Here is a 23,713-nt window from a genome sequence, read left to right on the forward strand (position 1 = left end):
TATATATATATATATAAAATGTATTCCAAGTCTAATAAGGTCATATGAAAGCTTTGCATGAGAAACAAGCCTAAATTCATTATTTATTCACTACTAAAGTCATTATTCACTGATAATCTTTCCCTCCAGTGAGCTGTTGAGTAAACATCCGCTGCGACTAAATCATTGAGTCAGTGAGTTGACCAGAGAACCGTGTAAGTCTGATTCATGATCACATCTGTAAACCAGATCAGTAAGTTCACGAGTCATTTGACACAAAATAACAATGTTTTTTCACAAATATCATAAGGAAACATCCAAATATGCTGACTTCCCTACTATATATGTAGTATGTGAAAAACAGGATGCCAAAAGAGGATTATGTCTGAATTCATTGTATTCAAAAAAGAGGCGAAATTTTTATTATATGTATGACTTCAGAAAACTTGGAATATAATGCACAATTCATATAGACAATGTTTTATGGTAAATTTATAGTGGGTTTTTTGTCTTGTTAGGTATGGAATGACATACCGGGATTTTTTATTTTTATTTTTTTTTGGTGATTACTATCCAGAGCCCTTCTTTTTACTCCATCCGAGTTCACCTGCTCTATGCCCAGCATTTTTAGCCCATACCCGTGACAGGGAGTACCTGTAGTGCGAAGATTTCTGTCTGCTCTTTATTGCAGTTCCACCGCACATTATGCAATTTAAGTAGCCTGCAATTGAACACGTAAGACGTCAGCTGTGAAACCAACCTGTCGATACCAAACTCGTATTTCCCACTTAGAGAGTGAGATTACCCAGCTGATTGGAAAATCAACAGGAGGAAATGACATTGACTTTATGGGTTATTTCTTAATGCTTGCCTTTGAGTCTATTGATTGTGCCATAAGAACGTCTCAGCTGTTTCTGCACATTATGTTGAACAGGTTAAGCAGGACTCAAGCCATATTGTGTCTGATGTTTTTCCTCTTTTAATCTCAAATAAAAAAACAGTGGAGAAAATTGAAATATTTATTTATTTTGCCTGATTTGAGCTAAAAAAATTGAATTAACTTTATTTTATTGATTTTTTGACAAATGTTACTAAGAAGTCCGCTTGGCAAGCACTTTTAGAGATTGTAGTCTTTCCTGGGAATGTTACCAAGATGATGACAGAGTGAACTGACTTCCTTTTCAATAATTTTTTTTTTTTTGAAATCCAGGATTTCGTCATGTATATATTAGTTTTTGTTGATCTCTGCTCTTTCGTTTTCAGATCAGAAGAACGCTGCTCCCTGTGACTTCAGTAAGAGAGAGAGTCTGAGGCCAGCTTCAGCAGCAAGCTACCTTGAGTTAAAGGTTAGTCTTTGTCCTGTTGCTTCAAAGAGCAGATGTGAGCACACACACAGACACGCATGCATCCGTTTGGTTTCATTAGAAATGCCAGGGGGCTGGAGAGGTTCCCTGTCCATTCACAGCCAAACACCTGCAAGGCTTTCATCCCCTATCTGTCCACTCAGCCTTTATCACCTGCCACCCAGCCAACCACAGCACACACACACGCACGGCATCTAAACAAACCATACACACCAGACATGCCTCTCGCACTGCTAATTCACACTGCAGCATGGCACACACAAGTCAAAATACCACACAAAACTTCTGTGCACAGCCCCACACAGCAAGTGTTCACTCCAACACATCTTGCTGAAAAGGCCATCTTAGACCAGAAGGAATTTTCACAGCGTCTTAACCAGGGTTTGAAATTAACTTTTTCACTCACCAGCCAATTTGGCTACTACATTTTTAAGTTACCGGCCATTCATATTTTCTACTAGCCAAAAAAATTAAACAAATAAATTATGATGCTGTGCGGGAGACTGATCCCACTCAGCTTTAACGCGCGGCTGGCGGATGCACCGGGTAGCGCCGCTTCACTGATTTGACAGCGTTACCCGCCACAGCTGATTTTTAACCGCATTTGGCGGGTTAGCGGGTGTTAATTTCAAACCCTGGTCTTAACCAAGCGTGATGCAGCAAGGCGGCAAACAATACAATTTCTTTCATGTTAACCGAAACCAAAAATTTGGAATATGTTGAGCTAAAACACTTTAAATAATGTATAGGCTTCAACATTTTTTTAAATGATATTTCCTGACAAATATCACCATTAATCTTCATTTATTTTCCATGTTAAACTTTCTGATATTCAGGTGCTTAAAGTTTTTTTGGCTAATGTTTGGCTAAGACAAACTTATTTTCTCATTCTTTTGACAAATAATTTAGGGTCTGCAAAGAACATTATAAAAAGCAATAGAAGATTCTTGAGAAGCACCATCAAAGTCATTGAAATATGACGTCATGACTGCTAAGGACACATAACCATGCTCTTGACCAGCTGAGCTCAATTGACCAAGCTAGTCAAGCCATGTCCCCTAAACATATTCTGGTGACTGGTCTTTTCAGCAGTGCTCACACCAAGAGCTCCACCTGGTTCAAATACCTCATTTTGAGTCACTGAGGAAATCAATACATGCTCCAAATAATATAAAAACAGTGTGCTCTACCTCTGTCAATCTGTCATTCTCATTCAATATGTCAATTGCAAAGGCTGCAACTCAGTTTCTAAGCAGCCTATTTACTCTCATGTGGAAGGTGCCAAAGTGAAAAGGTTTGTGTGACTTAGCTATCCGTTTCCCCTTCATGGGTTAAAGAGTTTGACTAATGCAATATTGATTTCGCTCTCTGGATGGAGAAGACACAAACACACCTTATTGAAATATGGATAGTCAAGCCGTCGAGAAAATATTAAAGTCCTCAGGGGGAGGGGGAAGTCAAAATTAAGCTGAATTTTACCCTTCAGCCACAGAAAAGGGTAAAAAAAATACTTTGTATTGATAAAGGATAAAGGAAGGGATTTCAGCCGTTTTCAAAGCGGTTTAATGTCAACATTTGTGTGGTTCTCTGTTCTTTTCATTGCATTTCAGTACACAGCGTGTTGTCCTTCGAAGTTTCAAACTGAGTAGGTAGAAAAGCCCACACAGTCAGCAAGGACACTTTTGAGGTCAAACTATGAAGATGTTCAAAAAAGAAGGTCAAAAGAACTGCAAACACACACATATGCGTATTATTATAGATTTTAATTGTGCAAATAATTTGTTAGCACTGTCATACTTGAGTAATCGAGCAGGGTAAAGGATCTGATTGTGATTAGTAACACTGTACTCCTGCAAGCTTAGCATCTTTTGTATAATTGGCCTGGTAAAGGAAGCTGAGTAGCCATTTGGGGAGGCATTGTGTTTGATTCAGTCCTTGTTAAAATGCCATTTTGGATTTGAGTGCAAGGGGCTCTGCACCTCCAGGCAAGTGCGGAAGGACTCAGAGCAGGATTGGTGCGAACAGTCCAATTTTTCATCATTATTGGTCATGACATATCCAAAGTGGCAGAGCGTGGGCTAGAAGGAGAACAGTGGATGCTTCAACCGGGCAGGAAACTCTCACGCTGGCACATTTGTCCCTGCAGAGTCTTCTGCACAGCCGTGACAACAACACAATTCTCTGCTGGCTATTACAGCCAATGGGGTTAAAAACAAGAGCTCATTGTTGTTCTTACACACTTCTCTTACTTTCCTTTCGCGTTCTAGACCTAAACAAGTGTTGGTAGCAGTATAGCATTAAACTAGCTGCCAGGGTTGTGCGTCATTCAACCGAATGCCTTTTATCCCTTGTGGAAAAAGATGTACACTTCTTTAGTATAGTGTACTTAGTATGGCAATCAACACGTCAAAATATATATTAAAACATAATGCTTTAAAATTGATTTTAAGTTAAATTATTGAATTTATATTAAACAGTCATGAAAGTGTACTCACTTAAGTGGTGTATTATTTCATTAATATTATGTTATCCTCAAGTACAGTGTTGTTTTTTTAAATATACTTTAAATATTTGAAGTACACTACAAGTGCACATTGAAAATGTGGAAGGGAAGGGAAATTCCCATTTATTTTCTTAATTTGTACTGAAGTGTCAGACAGAATGCAGAATGGATGCAAGGAAGTAGAATTAAAATGTAATTAAATGTATTTTTAACTAAACAATCAGTTTGTCAGCAGACAGAATGCAGAAATTGAAATTAAGAAACTACAATTAAAAAGGAAATATATGAAATTCATATAAATGTAATTTTTAACTGAACAATCAGTTAATGTTAATGCAATTTTTGATGTTAATTGAGGCAATCCAGTAAATTCCTCTTCCTGTCATTCCTATTCTCATTCCAGATCAACTTCCTGTTCCTGGTGTGCCCAAGTCAATTCTGATTCCAACTGATTTGTTAATTTTGTAATTGTAAATGAGCCAGTTTTGATTGTCACTGCTAGTAATAGATTTAGCACAGTTGAGGTATATACTTCTAATGTTGGATTAGCATTGCCAAAGACACCTCCAAAGTGACAGGCACACGGGCTACAATGGAGCCATGGTTGTGTAAGAGCAACATGGCTTACATTATCTTAGCAAAACCCATAGTGCACACTGATGACATATGTTGTCATTCCTGCCGAAGAACTAATTGAACCCAAGAAAAGTTTTCACTTGAGTCAGGGTTTTTGGCACTTCCAATTAGATAGATGCATCTACATACACACTCAGCACTGCTGTATCTGCTAAGTGAACACACATCTCATTGTTTGTCTGGGGTTATAGTAAAACTGGGGCAGGCAGAACACCTCCCAGACTTTCAGCACATGATGTTAGCACAATTCATCTGTCATCCCCCAACCCCGAAAACCATCTGCCTTAGAGGCAGCAACAGCCTCACAAACACCTCTCAACATTCCTGCCTCCATACATGTGAATCTCACACTCTATAATAAACAGCTGTGGCTTGCAGTATACAATCACGAACAATCTCTTAATTTACATGTTGGGTGCTTTGTGTACTGTAAGGCCATGACTTCATAGAATATATTGGGCACCTATTTTAATGGGAAATATTTTAAGCATTGTTAAAATTAAGTTAAGATGTGGGATTGTTGTGCTGATTATGCAGTAGGTAATAGCTTAACTCTAAGATGGTTACATCAACAAAAATCAGCATGAAGCTTTCCCAACTCATTTTGCTTCAGTAATGTGATTTTTCTGTAAAAAAAAAAAAAAAGAGGAAAAACCTGTTCACACCAAGATAAGTATTTGGTGTGAAAACTCAATGCAATAAACATTTCAGATTGAATAAACAACTGGGAATGCACCTGTTCAGACCAATTTAGACATTTGTATGTCGTCAATGCAACAAGTTTTTGTTGTTGTTGTTGTTTGTTTTTTGCAGATAATTTTTTTCAATTGCTCTACGAAGAAAACTGGCCAACCAATAAGATGCAGCTGTAACATAAGACTACAGCTTCACAAACAAACTATTTTGCTCAGCATCAATGAATAGCAGAGGAAGAATCCCGAACCAGCTCTTTTGTCTCTGTATTCTTGTATTTGGTGTTATTTGATGAACACCATAGAAAATACTCAAATCTAAATGGCTGTTTGATAACAGGTAAATTCTGTTATTACAGGTAAAAAAAAAAAAGACTTTCTCTCTATGATCTGCGCATGTCAGAAATGGAAAATTGCACTGCACTGCACATTTTTTTAAGTGCCACCTACTGTTAGAGAGTGAATTTGCATTTTCATTCAGCCTGTCTTCCATTTTTTGCATTGGTTTAAACAGACAAATAAGATGCAAAAATTGGATCAGCTTTTCGTGCCATACACTGGTGTTGACCTAAGTAAATGGGGTCAATTTTGATTTCATGTGGACTTCAGCAAAAGGCAAGTGTTATTGATCTTTTCAGCAATGACCTACTTGCATGTTTAAGGATGTTTTCCCATTATGAAGGTTTCCGCACATGACTGCTGTGTTTTACAAGGAATCTATTGATGTCCCATTGCTGTGGGACAGGGCAATTCGTTTAGGTGTTGTGATGTATTACCAAGGCCTGACTGTGTTGTTGGGTCATTAGTTTACTTAATACTGGATCCTGGGGAGTGCTAAAATACTGTGTTCTCTCACACATCCATCGCCTGCTGCGTGCATGTGTGTGTGCTACCATCCACTATTTTTCCTTTTCTTCTGCAAAAGCCTCTGAGAAAGTGGAAAACCAATGTATGCTATTATGACTTAAGTTTAGGAGTGGACTTTAACCTGGTAGCTTTAATCATCTCGGACTAACAGGCAATTAAGTACATGACATGCATTTTATTAATACCGTCAGGCAAAGAGAACAGAGGCGATTCCATTCCAACAGTTCACTGCTTTGGAAAAGCCATTTTATAGTGGAAGTTCATGTGAAGATTACTTTCAACACTAATTTTTTTTTACGCTTCTTTATTCAAACTCACTCAAAAATGAAAATTATAAACTAAACCTCATGTTATTCCAAATGTTTACCTCTTATGTAACTCTCAAAATCAATCAGTGACATCAAATAGCATTAATTTTTCTGTGCAGTGAGTGCTACAGCTGAGGGGAAGATTACCAGTGGAAAACTTTTTTTTTGTTTTTTTTTAGCCAAACTGTCAAAATGTCTAGTTGTCTTGTAGAAAACTTTTGGACTTAGTGGTACTTATATGATACTTTTTAGGTTTGACAGTCCCTGGTCATTGAATAGTCTTGTTGGAAAACAGCTACATTCTTTAGAATTTATCCTTTTGTCTTCCGCGGAGGGGAAAAAAAGTCATGAATGATATATGACAGTAAGCTGCATAAATTATTTTCTCATTGTAGTAAAGAATCAATACTGATTCAGGTAAACTTTTATTATATTCACTACTGATGAAAAGTTTGGGGTCAGTCTTTTTTTTCCCCAAAAAAAATATTAAGCAGCACAACTGTTTTCAACATTGATATTACTTAGAAATGTTTCTTGATCACCAACTCAGCATATTACAATGAGTTTAGAATATTAGCATATAAGATCATGAAAACTGGAGTAATAGTTGATTTGCTAAAGATTTTAAAGATGAACATTTTTAACATTAGTGTTTTTTCCCCCCCAACTTCCTATGCTACAATTACAGATGTATTTTTGTGTGGGTTGCGCTCTGTTTGTTTGCTTCGACGTAACTGTATGCGCATTTCAGACACCTTATACCTAGAGACCTTCAGTCCTCAAACACTTGAGTGGACGTCACTCTTGAGGAATGTTTTCAGATCAATTGACTTCAAGGCTACTGTTGATGTAACTCCAGAAGTCACAATTACAGCATAAGGGGGCTGATTCTAATGCGCAGCTTCATTACTTGGAAGGGATTTAACCGGATGGTGCAGCAGTTGTATGCATGATAATTGAATTATCAGACTCTTGACAAACACATTTAATGAGTGCTCTCCAAAGCCGACCTGATCCTAGGCCCAATCCACAGCGCTGATCCTGTAGAGACCCACACAAATATAGCCTCACCTGTCCAGACTGAGTATGCCGGTTTGTGCTTGATAATTGGATCAGTGACATGACACCTTTTTTAATTTCCAGATATTTTTAATTATTCAGAAATACATCAAAATGCAATTCATAGCTACAATGACTTGTATATCCCTCTTCTATGATGAGCATTTTTTTTTTCTTTTCTGAATTTATGTTCATTTTGTTCTTTTTTGGGAAGACATAAGTTATGCGGTTCAACCAACATGCAGAAAAAAACACAAAACAGGAAATGACCCCTGCAGACCCTCATAAAAGTGTGTAATACCATTAATATGTTTCTTAAAATTTGTTTTCATGACAAGGCTAGGCTTAAGCATTTTTGAAAATGCAGTAGAACTTTTCAAAACCATTTGAAACCGACCTAAATAAAACTCTGCACATTTTAAATGATTTTTTTTTTTTTTGTATTTTGTGATGGTTTATTTGTCATTGACCTATAAAGAGTATACAATTGTGTAGTACATATAAGAGGGGGCCGCTTTGTATGAGTGTATATGAACAAGAGCCTTTATTTGCAGTATGATTATGGAGTTCCCCTTGGTCTGAGGTCATCGGGGTCAAATTGGGGCGATGAAAAATACTTAATTGCTCACCCTGAGTGGATTGGTCAATGAGGCGACTCTTGTAGATGATAAATCACAGCAGCTCCCTCCAACTCTCTGATGTCTCCATTAAATTGATCCCAGTGGGACCGACTCCCTCAGTCTTCCTCGCTAACGTGGAGAGCAGCACAGGTGTTTACCAGATGCTGCCGGACAAAGGAATCCTACTACATCTAGATCTTTGAAGAACTATGCTTTCATCTATAGTTATTAGCTTTGTTTTGGAATAAATCCTGAACAGCAACACTTACTTTCCATATACTAAAATTCAAACTGGCCTTGTTGACAGGCATGAAACCAGGATGGGCAATTAAAAAATGGCAGCATCTGGGTTTACACATCTCCAACCTACCCAGACTATATCTGCATAAATTAAGTAAAGGACCCAAGGATTGGAAGTGCGGAGTATGATTACAATGGACATCCTGGACGTCTCCTCTCTCACACTTCATTACCATCCCAACTTCATTAACTTCATTAACATCTGCAGCGTGCCCTCCTCTCCTGTCAGAAACAATGGCCTCCACAGGTGTCAGGAGGAGAAGAGAGGGGGTGTGTGCACATTTTTGGGTGTTTGCATCTAGTTTGGTAGCTTTCGCCAGCGACGACTCTGAAATGAACACCTGCGTTCATTGAAGAAAACATGGAGGGTGCCCAGGCATCCACAGAATGACAGAAAGAGACAGTGAGGAGATGATGAAAATAAAGCTGTTTCGCTTGAGTCTGGCAGGTTGATGCTCCTGGCAAATGGGAAACATAATTAAACTATCAGAAGTAATTAAGAGAGGTTTATTTGCCTAAAATGCATTTAAAATCTCCTGCATGTATCTGCACCAGATCCGAATGCAAACACACTCTATCAATTCAGCTCATTTTAAACTGATTATAATTGTGTTGGATTTGGCAGTTTTTAAATTATGTCTACAAAATCGTGCAAAGCCGCCTTGGAACAAACTTATAAATGTATTTTGTGTGACACCCAACTGTTTTAAGAACAAATTAATATAAATTGTATTCTCGTAATTAAACCTACACTTGGGACAAAAATGGGCCTCCATTTATTAGCAGTGGCCTAATGGGTGTATTGTTAAAGTAAGAATGCGTGTACTGTATCTAAGTTGAGAACAGGCATGCACTCACGTTAATGATGCTCAGGGGGTGTATCCAGTTTTCACAGCTTAAAGTACCCTTGACCTTTTGTTGGGCTGAGAGTCCTCTCTTGCTCAAGAGACATGCTTTGATGAAGGCCTTCCCTCCATTTGCACTCCGTTTCTCTATGCAGTCTTCATTCATCTTGGTCTTTCTCCAATTGGAGACATACTTTCAGGGCTGTTTTATTTTTCAAGGAGAGACTCATTTTGTGGTTGTACATTGAAGGAGGGGTAAAATCCTGTCTGGAGGATATTGTGGTATTCAGGGGCTTGAGTTGAGGAGATAAGTGGCATTTCAATGTTAATGGCAGTCTGGAAGGGAGCTGCGACCTTTATAACTTTGAGAAATTTAAAAGTTAGTGTGAAACCCACTTTTTTAGGATGTAATAATTTTGCTTGGCCAATGTGCAAACAAAAATGTTCTATCCCGATGCATATGATGTTAATGTTAAGACCAAACCGAAGTTTCTTTCTTGTTACAGTGGCAGTGGACTTAAAGGGTTAGTTCACCCAAAAATGAAAATTAGCCCTTGAATTACTCACCCTCAAGGCATCCTAGGTGTTTATGACTTTATTCTTTCAGACGAATCCAGTCGGAGTTATATTAAAAATTGTATTTGATCTTCCAAGCTGTTTAATGGCAGTCAGCTGGTGTTGCAGTTCATCAGTCTAAAAGAAGTGAAACAAAGCGCATCCATCCATAATAAAAAGTGCCTCACACGGCTGCGGGGGGTCAACAAAGGCCTCCTGTAGCGAATCGATGCGTTTTTGTAAGAAAAATAACCATATTTAAAACGTAATAATCACTTTAATCTAGCTTGCGCTCACTGTTGTACACGGAAGCAGCTCCGGGCGGATGACGTAGAACGTCGGCGTTGCGCATGCGAACGTGGAAGCGCAGGGGAGAGATCAAAACAAAACAATGGTCCCGAATTAGAAGTACAAAACGAGGATTTGTAAAGAAGAATGTCGGAGGATTTCGATATAAGCCAAGAGGAGACTGGTTTTCCTTTGCTAAAGTAAGGAAACTTTGCTTCCTTTGCTCCTGTTAACAAACGTTGGTTTTCACGAGACTCACCAACGCATGCGCAACGCCAACATCTTACGTCATTCGCCCGGAGCTGCTTCCGTGTACAACAGTGAGCGCAAGCTAGATTAAAGTGATTATTACGGTTTAAATATAGTTATTTTTCTTACAAAAACGCATCGATTCGCTACAGGACGCCTTTGTTCACCCCCCGGAGCTGTGTGAGACACTTTTTATTATAGATGAATGCGCTTTATTTCACTTCTTTTGGACTGATGAACTGCAACACCTGCTGACTGCCATTAAACAGCTTGGAAGATCAAAGACGATTTTTAATATTACTCCGATTGGATTCATCTGAAAGAAGGAAGTCATATACACCTACGATGGCTTGAGGGTGAGTAAATAATGGGCTAATTTTCACTTTTGGGTGACTACTACTACTACTTTATTTAATGTATTTTTAATTTTATTTTTATTGGTTAATATTTTTACTATTTATTACTAATTATTTACTATTATTTTTTACTATTTTTACTAATATTATTACTGTTCTCTTTATTATGCCTATGTAAATAATTTTAAAGTACCATTGTGTATGAATTTGCTATGTAAATAAACTATTTAGAAATTTACTAGATTTGTATGCGACCTAATTCATATTCATGAGCTAAGCTGACAAGGTTTATAATATGGCCTGACAACTTTTTAAGATTGTTTCTGTACCCCTGGATATATATACAAGTCTTATGTACAAGGCAGTCTTGGGGATTTATCGGAATGGAACATTGACTAAAGCCTCATGTTTGCAATGAGCATGCAGACTCAGTAATACCTTGTTTAAGATAGGCAGTGTTCGTTTTCCCTAGCGCATTCTCCGTTTCTTTTCTTTCTTACTTTCTTTTTCTCACTTTCTAATATGAGAAGAGTCAGTGAGTTTGGCACTCAATTTTAGTTAGCAGGTGTAAGTGAGCTTTGTGTTCCTGGTTTACCTCATTAATGTGGCAGCTGAGAGCTCCATTCTTAATTTATTTTTCTGTGCTAAAGCACACACTCCTCTGCCACTAGCACATCTGAGATTATTGTACTAAGCACTCTTCTGTAGACCATTTTTTCAAATCTGTCCGCCTTGCTGAATCCTGGCAACCGACTTCGGGAATGAGCTGATGCCCCAGTGGCTCTCCATGCTCCTGTAAGAAATTACATTGATGACACGTTTTTGAACCAACAGCCTTTTCAAAATCCCTTACAAAAACTATAGTGATGGTATCAGATACCATGGTACTGAATAATTATGGCTGATATTGATTCTGAAATCCGGGTGGCCAATGAATTGTAAATACATACATAATAAAATGGACTACTCGCACAGCTACTTCTGCGTTCAACTTAATATGGCTCAGGCGTTTCTGGAAGAATTAGACAGTCTACATATAGACAGTTACACAGAAGAACACAGATTAGTAAATTGTAGGGCTGTCAGTTGATTAAAACAATGAATCATGTTCCCTGTGTTAATATTAACTATATTGAACCTGCTGAAATGTTCCTATAAATATTTTTGCTTTTCCAAATGCGCATTGTGAGAAATTAAATAAATTTCCCTACTAACCTTTAGCAGTTCCGTGTTTGTCTTCACATTAACATTGTGTTTAGTATGGCTCATATTTCAGACCGGTTTTGTTTCCTTTTATAAATGAATTTGAGTCATACACAGGATTTGCTTGTGTGTGTTGCTTGTTGTGCTCTTATTTCAGTCCATAGTTTGAATGAATACGGTAAACAATGTTATATGTAATTAATCTTAAAGATTAATGCATTGACAGCACTACTACTATGAATATTAGTTAAGACTTTTGGCATAAACACATAAATTACATGCAATTAAATGATTGTCAGTGAGAAAACATTAAAACATTTAATACAAAAAAAATAAAGGTTTGTTCTGATATCTTCTCTTGTCCCTGAAAATGTCCAGATTTTTAAGTCATCTTGCAGACACTTATTTTAAGCAGTGTTTAGTGTACAAGGTGGCTACAGCACATTAAAAATAAACATATTTGTAAACTGTTAAGCCATACTATTTGAAAACTGAAGTGCATCATGAAGCTTAGTGCTTTAGACCATTCCATGACAGTGAATGAGATGTAAACTTTTAATTTGAGTTTTTACCCAGAAATCAGTAGAAAACTGAAAACAAAAATTATTGATGTATAAGCAAGGGTGTGTTTATATTGTGGAAATGACACACGCGCTAGTAACTTGTTTGTTAGTCAGTCCATTGGAATAATTATTAGTTAAAATAGTTATTAGCTAATGCTGATGATCTTAATGTGCATAAATATTGTAAATAATTTGAGTGATCTTTATTTACTTTTCATTTATTTATCAATGAAGGACAATTAAGAAAAACTAATATGTCTTTCTCAAATAGCCTCAGAAATAGTCTTCACCACAGATGAAATCTTTGCTTTGAAAAATAAATAGACTATGCAGTAAGATCTGGCCCAGTTTAAAAGCTTCATGGTGCTTGCAGAACATTATAGCAATGGCTGGTATTTATTGTTTATATAGACATTGCCATGGTTACAGATGTGCCCATGGGAATTGAGCTATTATGCCTTAAAAGAGAAGAGAGGCTCAATCAATTAGTCACCCAAGAACCATCTGACCTGAGATCACAGATTGGGATACTCTTCGCAAGGTGGACATAGTCTTGCTTCAAAGGACATCATCTGGTTCAAAGGTCATACAACATTCTGTTCATTTTGAGCCAGCGTCCCCAAGAGGGCAGTATTATGCTCTATGTAAACTGCATAGTGATCAGCCGTCACTGATTACAAAATGAGATCCATCCTGATTCTTAGCAGCAACTGATATGTGATATTTGATGCATGTAGTATGCTGTGAGCTGGAGAGATACGGCAGATAACCCCAATGTGGCATGAGATAATAACGGCTTTAGCAAAACACAGAGGTGAAAATGTGGAAAAATCCAACACTCCCCCCACCTTGGATCAATAAGCTTACATTTATGTGGCGAGCATACGCACAGGTCGCTGTCATTCTCACCTCTCCTCTAGCGCCAGTTGGCTGACTCTCAATTTTCTCTGTCAAGGAGCTGAATATAAACCATCTACCTGCAGTGCACTGCGAGATCCAATACACATCTGTTTAAATAAAAAAAGACAGCAAGAGACACGTCCCCCTCTAAAGGTTTGCTGTTTGGAGCAGACGGCTTAACAAGGGTAATCATTAAGCTTTGAGTCTGTTTGCGCTGGGTTTGATTTCCTGCCTGGCTGCCTGTGTAAGCACACACACTTCCTGTTCCATCAATACCATCTCAAACACTACATCATACACGTTTAGGGAGATGTTTGGAGATGGCTGTCCCAAAAGGATGCTGCATTAGCATCTTACTGTATGAAGTTGAAAGCTGGTCTCACTTGCACTGATTCCAGGTCCCTTATCTATAAAAACAGTCGTTCCACACTACTTAGTCTTAGATTGTCATTTTTTGAAGCAGAGTTGTAAAAATAATTTCAAACAGGTTTTTCCAAACACTGCCATTGGTCAGATAAATAGATGTTCTCTGTTAATATGTTTCAAACAGGACAATGCTGATGGCACAAACCACAAACAATCAATCAAAGAGCTGTTTACAAATGGTTTACTTAGCAATGCAGTGCAGATAGATGGTTTACAGTGTATGCATATGGTTTGTGATTTTATATTTTTTATCAAAATCAAAACAAAATACAAATGCTTGCATTTCCTGGAAATTACTTTCCTTTTCCGTTGACATAATTTATGCTATTAGCCATTGGCTAGTAGCTAAATAGCGTAATTTTAGGCATTATTTTATCAAACTTACATTACTGTCTGGCTCTGTTCTGGTATGTAACAACCACTTATCACCTTCCAATTCTAATGGACACAATCAAGTCCCTCCTTGTATTATTGTTGGATATCCTATTTCACTCATATATGTTGCATTTTAGTTGTAAAATGAATGACAATTCTCATTGACTGCAACATAGAAAAAAAAATTACAAGGTTGTGGAAGAGGTTATAAGATAATATTTAAGGTGTTGAGAGCGTACATGAAAAGCAAAAGCTGACCTGTATCTGTGCGTTCAGAAACTGAGGGGATGTCATTAATGGCCAGCAGCTTATTCTGTTGCTGAGAGGCTTTTGCTAATGTAAACTGTCAGATAGAACATGAGGTGCACGCGTACAACGGAAAAATGAACCGTCACAGCAGGAGAGCAGTATTAGACGGAGTGTGAAAAAGAGAAGAGAAGAGAATGAGGTCAAGAGGGAGAGAGAAACCAAGAGAGAGAAGCAAAGATTGATATAGCACAAAGGGAGCGATCCTGGAATTCCATGCATCAGACCTGAGTGCTCTGAAGTGTGTAGCGGAAGTGCATCCAACCTGCAGTGAGTCCACCCCATCTACCTTTTCCCTGTTTTGCAGACTCGGGCAGTGATGAGTGTTTCTCACTGAAGGGCATGACCTTGACGACAATTCAAACCATTCTCATTCCAACCCCTCCATTTGGTAATGCCTAAAAATCACAATGCCCAAACAGCACCTAAACTCAACACACCAAATATACAAATCAGCTGATTTAGAAAATGCCTGTTTTTAAAAACTCATCATTAGCATTAATGTTGTTCTGAATTGGTTTGTCGGCAAGCTGAGCTCAAGCTGTGTTTATTGCGGTGGCTTTTTGTAGTCCCTTTAGGCCACCGCTCCGCCCCCACTCCCCTCCCAGGCCGAGCATCTGGACCAGGGGAGGGGCCAAGCAGCTGCTCCGGGCTCACTGTGCATTTGCATACAGTTTCTTTGGGAATGCCCTTGACTGGCTCTTCAAGGGGATGTAGGCTACATCTACACTACAAGAGAGAAAGGAGTAAAAAGTACAGGACGGAATGACAGCCTTAGGAGGCATTCACATGGGATGTGTTCTTCCGTTCTGATTGGTCTGTTTTTTTGAAACTGACATTTTATGTATCTGCTGTACTGCATGTTAAACAGCAAATTTTTCTATTTATAACTAATAAATATGAATATAATTGTTTAATTCACACTTTTTTAAATTAATTCAGTTAATAAAAAGTAGTGAGATGTCCCTTATTACCCAAAACGTTCATCTAGCATATGTTTATATATGCTAACTATTAGATAATTAGACAATTAATCTATTTGTAGTCTCGATGCTATCAGTTATCAGCTGTGAACCGGTATGTCAATCCCTGTAGTGTAGAGCAGCAGCAGCGTGTGTGTTTGCTTTCAGCATGTGTGTAAATTATTTTGTACAGATTTTATTGATATAATGGATTTGGTTAAAGACTTCGATTTTAAAATTTTACATCATGTGGCTATCTGTGACCCTATCGATACAGACCTGTGATGCCGGTTGAGAACCTCTCAGTATTCAGTTAACTGCTGAATATTCCTTTACAAAAGAATGCTGGTATTCCTTTACAAATATTGCCTTAGTCATGTAAAAAAAAAAAAGAGATGCTCATCCCTGTTCGTGAAAGACAAAAGCAGAGGAAGAGAATGTTTGTTGAGTAAAGAAACCAAATGTACATACACGAGAGTGCTCGTGTCACAGCGAATGAGTGAGTGCCTTTAGAGAGAGAGAGAGAGAGAGAGTGTGTGTGCATGTGTGACGAAAGAGAATGACAGTGTGTGTAAAAGAAAGAGATAGGAAAAGGGAGGGTGTCGGGGGTAGGTGGGCGGGAAGACGAGTAGGAAGGCTGTGAGAGAGAGAGAGAAATTCAGTGCTGCGTGTCAGAGCGGTGTGTAAGAGAGAGAGAGAGAGCGTGTGTGTACAGGGCATCCATATTTCTGCAGGACAAACGGAGGTGTTTTCACTCAATTCTATTTCAGCCTCTACCTCCTGCTCTTCCTGACATCCAGCTCTGAACAAAAACCCAGGGGTGACTACAGACTGCCAGGTAGGGACACTTTACTGTGCTGAAAACAGTTTCCCTCTGTGTGTGTGTGTGTGTTAGTTACCTATAACCTCTGTAGCCAAGTGTACTGAACTGTTTCAGAAAATTCTAGTTCTAGAGACGCTGCTTTGGGTTTTAAAGTCTTGAAATGGCTCAGATAACAATATCTGACTCAACTCATATGATGAGAATACAACACTACTTACCTATTTGCATGCATATATGTTGTGATTACATGCTCAGCCATGTGAAAGGCTTTTGTATTTCATTACCGAGTGAAAACAATCCATAATAGCACTCACTAGAGTGTGAGAGACACTGCTTCCTACCTCCAGTGCCTTGTGATGGCTGATTCCAGGAGGAATAACTTTACTAGCTTCCTGCCGTCTACTGCCGCTCTCACTAATTCTGACACTGGCGACGAGGAGGTCATCTCCACACATCTCTCTCCCTGCCTGACCGTTTTCTTTGAAAACTGTCAGTTTGAAGGCAGCGAGAGGGTCTTTCTAGACATGACTGTTATTTACACAGAGCATTTAAGAGGACGGACTATCTGCTTTCTCTGAAAGAGCAGACATAAGAGTAGGCAGGCAGAGAAACAAGGATTGTCTGTCATTATAGTGGTGAAATTGTTATTATGTGCTTTGTGTTTGTACCGTACACACCCCTTCCCCCACATACCCCAAACATAGCTCTCATCTCATACCCCTTTTTTTCCAGTGGAGTTTGCAGCCCTTGACGTATGGAGTGATCAAACCTCAAGGCGCTATCACCTTCTGTATAGTAATTTTTCTCCGCCTTTCACACTCTCAGTGATGTCAAACCACACCTAATTGACAGATCTCTTCCGGTTTCACCATTTTTCAGCCCCTCAGTTCAAGTTAAAGCCCCATTCCTCCAATAACTTGCGATCTAAAGAAGGAACAAAGAGGGTGCTGGATTGCGGTTAACACGCACAGTTGTTCCCTCATTTCAAAACATGAAAGAGGGGAAGAGTGGCTTATTGCGGAGCTTCAAACAACTTCTCTCCATTTGGTTCCATTCTCCTGCCTGGCATAATCCTCAAAAGCCACTGCATGTCATCCATCCCTTTTTTTTAAATGGATCTTTTCTTAATCAAAGCAAACTGCACTCTGATTCCTTTTCATTTTCCCCAAAAGGCTGTTTTTACATCAATTTATTTTGTAGTCCTTGCTTTTGAATATTAATTTGTACTTTTAAGGTGGTACAGAAGGCATCACAGATGTTAATTTCTGTATGGCTGTTGGCACCACAGTACGATTGACCACCTCGGCCTGAGTTTAAACTGCCACGCCTCTTGTTTGGTTCAGTACCATGGAGACTGGTTTGAATTGAGTCCATTGTCAATGAGCGCAGAAATAAACAATCTGTTTGTGTGTGTGTGTCCAGCTGTGGCGCCAGATCTCATACAACATCAATAGTTAATGAGTGATGCTGGCAAGAGCTCTATTGATGTCTTTTTTTTTTCTAACGGCTGTGTAATTTATATGAGCTTTATATTTGACAGAAGGTAGGACAAACAATGACCGTAGCAGGGCTGTAAAACCACCATAGACATGGATGGGGACAGGGGTCGACCTGTAAGAGTCGTAAATATGCCGTACACTGACAAGTCAGTGTAATGCTGAGAGAAAACCCACACGCTTTTGTGAGGAAGAAACAAAACTAGGTGTAAACGGCATGTGAGAGGTTGCTTGTTTGTGTGCATATGTATTGCAGTGACAAGTGTGAGTCTGTATGAGTGTTTCCCCCCTTTTTGGACTGTATTTGAGATTCACTTGCTGTTAGTGGGATGTTTTTTTTTTCTCCCACTCCTCACGAGCTCACGAACTGTGCCTTGTGATTGGTCATCTCTCTAACACTCCGCGGGAAGAAATGACAGAGTGGAATTAGGGTCACATGATCAGTGATGTGGGATTCAGCGCTCACAATCTCCTCTTTTTAATCTCCCTTATAGACTCTCTCTCTTTCTGTATCTCTCTTGCTGCGGATTTGGATTATCTAACGGATTTATCCTGCTGTCAAAAATTAGCTGTATGATTGTCTGCTTAGTGTATATGCTTACCAAGCAGCTGGTTCAAGCGTAATTCCTAATAAAAATAAATAAATAGGGAGAAAAAAATACATATCTGCAGATGGCCACATTAGAGCACAGCACTGTGTGTAGTCTTAACCATGTGTATACTGTACAGCTATGGAAGCTAAGAATTGTATTATAGTTCCAGGAATTAACCTTTTTTTATCAGTTCTTTTCTACTGTCTATTGTTCAACCCAAAATCAGGGCTTGCTCTTGCATTCAAAGAAGCAAGAGAGCATATAATCCTAGTCAAAAAAAAAAAATCATAAAGAAATGAGTATAGTATTTCTATTGGAATTTTGTTACATAATTTGGAACCAATCCAAAAGGATGCTGTTAATAAGAATTGTCTATAAATCAAATAAGATCCTGTAACTGAACACTGAAATCTCAAAATTTGTAAAAGTTGCATTGTTTTTGATTGTCTTAAAAGTGCTAATGTGCATAAGACAATAGGCACAGACGTCAGTCTGAGGCTTATGTAAATAAACAATTTAAAAAATGCAACGGACGAAATGCAAGAAACTCCCAAGGATACTGTTGACAGCTCTGAGCAAACGAGCCTCATAGCCGCCCACAGAGTGTGCTCTTTTCCACACTCTTCAACACAGCACACAGCACCTCTTGCTTTTGGACAGCGCCACCTGCCTCGACACTTTCAGCACTGGACAGCGACACACTTCCAGGCTTTAAGTGAGTGGGCTGCTTTCAAAACCACTGTTCTGAGGACAGCGACAATGTCAGTGGCTATTCTGTCAGTATACAAGTTTCTCTACATTCACCTTTTGCTCTTTCCATAAAAGGGTCAGAAATGAATGCTTAGGAGAAAAAATGTGGTTGCAAACCCTTTGTAGACTGATTGTTTCCCTTTATAGTTTCTTGTACTTTCTTAGGCATCATTGTTTATTTTCTTTATTGTTCAAAAACTCACACACAACACAGGAGCTGCAGCTGCCTAGCAACCATTTAGAACATCTTAGTAACTGCCTAGCAACCAGCCAGAACACCCTTCAGATAATATAGTATGCAGTGCTATAATATAATATAGTATGCAGCAATTTTTTGCATAAAATATTGATTCATTTGATAGAAAAAAAGATAATAAATCCTCAGTCTAAGGATGATGCAAGTTATGTTGTGTATATGACCATGTCCTCAAAAAGGTGAAAATTCTCCTAAAAATCTGCTTTTATTCTGGTTCATGATTGAATGTTATGTGATCAACATTTTCAGATGTAATGTGCTTTTCATTCTTAGTAGTTGGCTGTTGTAAACGATGGGCCCTTCAAGCATTACATAACTCAGTGACGATTGATGTTCACTCATGCTACCATTACATAGACTCAGCTGCTTTCTTTCACTGTAGCAGGATGAAAATCACTGTGGCGCCTATGTAGTGCATATGTGTTTAGCATGTTAGCTATATCGTGTTGGTCACGCATATGTATGGGACATGCTAAATCATGAAATGCTCTTGTGTAAAGCTCTTGTCTAAAGCTGTTTCTTTTAAGCCGGCATAGTGTATTTCACGGTCAGAATCGATGTAATTAATCTGGCCTTGGTCATACTGAATATGATGTATTACTCACCAAGCTTCTGACAATTCACCCTATTGATTTTAATACCTAATTTCCTTTTTTTTTTTCTTTTTTTTTTTCTACATTGTGAATACGTGCTAGACATGAAAGCTGAGCAATAATGTAGACCAGTGATTCAGATTTATTGTGCAGTTAAAAGTTCCCACCGATTCTGAAATGATGGCTGGAGTAATTTAATGCATGTTGAGCTACAATCGTTTGATAATTTAATGTTGTGGAGCTTGACTCACATTTCCCAGAATTGTTCAATTTGATCTATACAATATGAAAAATAAAAGCACATGACATAAGCTGACCTTGAATATCTCTAACTCCTTAAAAGCTGGACTTTGTGATTCATTCTTGATTCTAGAAGCGGCAGTGCTGAAGTGAGCCAGTAAATATAACGTGAAGACGCACGTCCATAGTCTCCCACACGTGTAGCCAACACATGCAGTCGCACGCAAACAGAACGTCTCATCTCAGTCTGCGAGTCAACCCACCCCACTGATGTCTCATGGTGATAATCACAGGTCAAAAGCTGTTTGCTTGTAGACGGATAGCAGGACAATAATCCGATCACTCTCTAAAGCCAACCCTTGTAAGCCCGTCACCTAATTGAGACAGCATGATGTTGCGGGCCGTGGTCATTTGCATGTGTACATTAGCATAATTGAATAGCCATGAGTTAAGTGCATTTCAGCAGGCTGTTAATAACATGGCCCCCACACCGCCAGATAAATGTGTTCCTGTTTTTTATCATCTATACTGCCATGAAGAGACACAACCATCGGTTTGCTTTCAGTCCATTTCTCCTTCTTTCTGTGTCCTTCACTCTGTCGGTGAGCAGAATAATGTTGAGGTTGGTTTCCTCTTCCCCTGAGGGTGTCTAATGCCGTATATGCTGTCCACAATCTACCAGATCATTTTGACCACTCTTACTCAAGCAGCTCTGCAGGTCTTGACCAGTGCAGTCGACTGTTAAGATTCAAAGGCAAAAAAGACAATGGATTATATCTGAGACAATCGGCTTACTGATTTTTCAGCAGCTGCACTTGAGAACGTCTCTCAAAAGGTCCAGGTGCATGTTCACTGGGATTGTTGCACAGGTGGAGCAACCAATGCTTACAGATGAGACGGAAAGCAAAGATCAGCGAAATGTTGGATGGAGATTCTTTATATGTATATATTTTTTCTTTTGTTCCAGCTGTTGTTTTTTGCAATGGAGCGTGTAAACAGGGCACTGATGGATTCTGTGTGCATAAAGAGAACTACTTGCTCTTTTTGTTTACTTCCTGTTCAGTGCTTATGAACTGACCCCTTCTATTCCTGTTGAAACAGCCAGTAACGTAATTTTTGTGTCTTCAACCAATTAACCAATTAGATGAGATTTCCTACTTATTGTCCTACTGCAGTTACCTACATTTTTTGGAATGGGGTATGAAAATGCTATTACACATCTGCTTACTATAAAAAACAGCATTGATTCTCAATAAACATTTCAAATGCTAGTATTCTGCATTATAACAGATCACAATGCAGGGCTGGCCATTTAAAAAAAAATAAATAAATAATAATAATAATAATAATAATAATAAGTAAACAAATAAATAGATTAATAAATAACTAAAAATAAACAAACACAAGTATATATTATTATTATTATTATTATTATTATTAATAATAATTTTTTACATAAACTTTAGTAAAAAATATCTTAACTTTTGAAAATCCAAGTCAAAAAAGCGCTTCATTCACCATAGTGGAAATGAAAGTTGAACGCATCGCATTATGGGACGCATTACATCATCTCAAACAGTGTGCTCTGTTTACATCATCCAAGTATTCATGCATGAATATCACATTCTGTGATCATTAAGTATACATACTACATACTGTGGCAGTATTAGTAGTCTGCTATCATGCTAATCCAAACATAACTGTGTTCCACTTCATTAGTTTGATTAAAAATGATGCAATGTATGCAGGCCAATGTTGCCATATGTCTCCAGAGTAATTTTGTGCTATATATTCTTATTTAACACCTGCACACATTAATTAGATTTAAATTTAGTGGCTTATGCATGCAAGACATATTGTCATGTCTCAGGAGTAATTATTTTTTGTTAGGAATGCTATGCATTGTTATTTGTAACATATAGTATATAAATATATGAAGCCTATGCATAAGCCACAACCATAAAAGATGTTGACTAAAAAGAAGGGAAGCTTGTGCGTGATTAGTACAATGTTTAACAGAGATCACACAGTGTGCATCAGCCTTTCACCTGAGTCATACAGTATGTTGACTTCCTTAAGGGTCATTGAGCTAAATCACTTCATTTTACACAGTTGACACGTACTTCCTGACCTCCAAATAACACTAATGACCTTCCGATTGTAAAATCTCTAATCTCTGACACCTCCAGTCTCCAGTAGCTTTTATAGCTGTGCATTTACAATGGCTCAGAGCTGTATGTCAAATAAGTCAAGATCCTCCAGTCGCTATGCCCTAATTAAAGGCAAAGGAATGCTTTCTTAAGAGCCCAGTGATGGACTGAAATCTTAAGAGTCATGACTGTATCGATGAGAGGAAAGGAGCCCTTCTTATCTCTAAATGTTCTCCTTTTTCTTCTTCCGTTTGCGAGCATGCTCCTGCTTGCCGGCATTGGCATGTTCGCTGGGGAGAAAGATTATGCGGGAGTGGAGAGTAATTACGGCTGTAAGCCAGCCATTTGCGAGGCCTTATCAGTCAAATGATCGTGGTGTGGATCACATTAAAACACAAAGGCCAAGGCATGTCCTACATGCAGTTCCCCATGACCCGTTACTCCATCTTATCTACTGTTGGCAGAACATTTTCTTCCGTATCACCCATGACCAATTTTTTTGACGAAAGGATATTTCGAGTTTAAGTTTGGTAACACTTTATTTTGATGGTCCCTTTTGAACATTATGTTGACAATAAGTAATGTTGCACCTACATGTCTACTAACTCTCATCAGAGTATTAGTAGACTGTTTGCTTAATATCTGCTAACTCTTTATTGTCATGGTCTCCCAACAGACATTCTACTGACTATAAGTAACTTTGCAAGTACATGTCAACTTATTCTAACCCTAGCCCTACCAGTCTACTTATACTCTACTAATACTCTAATGAGAGTTAGTAGACATGTAGGTGCAACATTACTTATAGTCAGGGGCGGACTTACCCATTAGGCAAAGGTAGGGGACCGCCTTGGGCCCCCAAAAGCCAAGGGCCCCCTAAAATGCTTTTCATATAGGAGATGCGCATTAAGCGCTGACACGCGAACGGTTGCTGTTTATGGTGTTTATTACCACGACAACCGTCCGAGTCAGTTGCACCTGCAGGTGTACGGCTGTATGCACTGTGTGTACCATGAGCACTCAGACTGACCTGAGATTTGCCCCGCAAACATTTCAGCAGTTATCATAGGCCAGCCTGTGTGTCTTACATTCAAGCTACCCATAAAATGTATAGTGAAAATTACTTTAAAAGCGTCTGGAATGCAATAAAGTAATTTTAAAGCTGTTTTTAAAGCATTTGCTGCATGGATAAAAAAAAATAGGCTAATAAATAATTCACATATCATACAAAATTGCGTTTCAGCAAATTCTTTAAATTTTAAGGTATTCAGAACAGAGCAACATAAAAATAAGAAAATATAAGCAGCTATAGGCTACAGTTATAGGACAAAGTTTTACATATATGCCATTATAATTTGAAAAAAAAATTACTCACCTTACTCACCATGGATGCACCTTTAGAGAGAAATGCACGGATTACATAATGAAAGAGTTTCTATTTTCGATATTTTCGATT

At 38.4% G+C, this 23,713-nt stretch overlaps 1 protein-coding gene across 3 annotated transcripts in view; it reads left to right on the plus strand.

Moving 5' to 3' along the window:
• LOC107734425 (synaptotagmin-1-like) overlaps positions 1-23,713 on the plus strand; it is a 185,799-nt gene that overhangs the window by 89,051 nt on the left and 73,035 nt on the right. For 2 of the 3 annotated variants that reach the window (XM_016546379.1, XM_016546392.1), the window contains exon 3: positions 1,243-1,325. The gene's annotated coding sequence lies outside the window, so the exon portion shown is untranslated. Of the gene's footprint in view, positions 1-1,242; positions 1,326-15,998; positions 16,195-23,713 lie in introns of those variants that run through there. The other variant, XM_016546385.1, reaches the window with a different exon arrangement.

This window comes from Sinocyclocheilus rhinocerous, unplaced genomic scaffold (assembly GCF_001515625.1).
Source record: "Sinocyclocheilus rhinocerous isolate Xijiao unplaced genomic scaffold, SAMN03320098_v1.1 scaffold5484, whole genome shotgun sequence".
Classification (NCBI taxonomy): Eukaryota; Metazoa; Chordata; class Actinopteri; order Cypriniformes; family Cyprinidae; genus Sinocyclocheilus; species Sinocyclocheilus rhinocerous.